This window comes from Propithecus coquereli, unplaced genomic scaffold, assembly GCF_000956105.1.
Source record: "Propithecus coquereli isolate 6110/MARCELLA unplaced genomic scaffold, Pcoq_1.0 Scaffold253, whole genome shotgun sequence".
NCBI classification, from domain to species: domain Eukaryota; kingdom Metazoa; phylum Chordata; class Mammalia; order Primates; family Indriidae; genus Propithecus; species Propithecus coquereli.
The window spans coordinates 1,827,381-1,828,586 of NW_012148097.1; the positions used below are offsets into that span (position 1 = coordinate 1,827,381).

General features: G+C 33.1%; 1 protein-coding gene across 1 annotated transcript in view; it reads right to left on the minus strand.

Annotated features, from left to right (window-relative positions):
- The window catches only part of FARS2 (phenylalanyl-tRNA synthetase 2, mitochondrial), a 394,817-nt gene that overhangs the window by 215,042 nt on the left and 178,569 nt on the right, over nucleotides 1-1,206 (minus strand). The window lies entirely within an intron of this gene.

The window sequence follows — 1,206 nt, forward strand, 5'->3', positions numbered from 1 at the left end:
TAAAGTTATTCCATTAGTAAGATGTTGATGGGCCATGATATTAACATTAAAACTCAAGATTTAAAACAAAACCATAACATTAAAAAAATAGTATCAGCTCTAGTTGGCAAAATTGCCCATAATTTTTTCTTCTTCTTGGTGATTTTATATATTTGATACATTTCCTTAATAAGCAAGTTTCCATTTGAAGTTACACAGAAAACAATAAATGTTATTTGAAGAACAAAATGGGTAATGGGAAAGAATTCAAATGTCAGTATCTCCTGATGCTTAAAAATATAGTGACTGACTGAAACTGTTATAAGCACACAGTGTTTTGATATTCCTACAGATAAAGATAAAGCTGTTTTGTCCTAGGATAGGAACTATTCCCAGAACATGTTAACTAGTGAAGAATAAGGAGAGGTGAACTAGTAAGATGAAATGAAAGGGAACATTTCACTAGTAATGATACAGAGAAAAGAAGAATGAGGTGCTTTCGGTCAAAATGTAGATCCAGGTAGAAAGTGTCATCCCTAACAAATAAAAAATAAATAACTGATCAGGACCATAAAGGCCCCAGGTTCCAAGAGATATCTTCTATTATCTGATCTGGTTTGATAATAAAAACAAGCATTTACTCATAGTTATACATTAAAAAAAAAACAATCATTCAACTAGAAAAGGGGACTAGAGTAGAATCTTGCTGATAATCCTGGTTTATCTAACAAAAGACACAAAAGGAGGCCTATGGGTGACAGCCCTACTCTGTCTATTCCAAAAGATGTGGATCACTCTTTTTTAGACGATGGAATATGGTTCCTATACAACTTCAAATGTCGAAATGAGTGTCATTTGAAAAGTTAATGAGCACCAAGAAAAAGAGTCTTCTTATATTGCTGTTACTTTTTAATAACAACATGGATATTTCAAAGAGATATTTATAAAAGAAAATAAGCAGCCCCTACTCCATGTCAGATATACATGAAAGAAAAACACATTTTCCATCAGATACCATCCAATTAGACATTTTATAATTGAGTGCTTACATTCTAAAATCCTGTCTGAACAATAACACCTATTTGGAAAATAGGCTAAGAGACATGAAAGGTTTCAGGAGTTTTGCAGGGCTTTGCTTTGAAGGAATCTGTGGACATGTTAGTTCACAGAATAGAAGCTGCTCCCAAAAATGGAGGCATTGTCAGAGGACGTTTGCAAAGCAACATT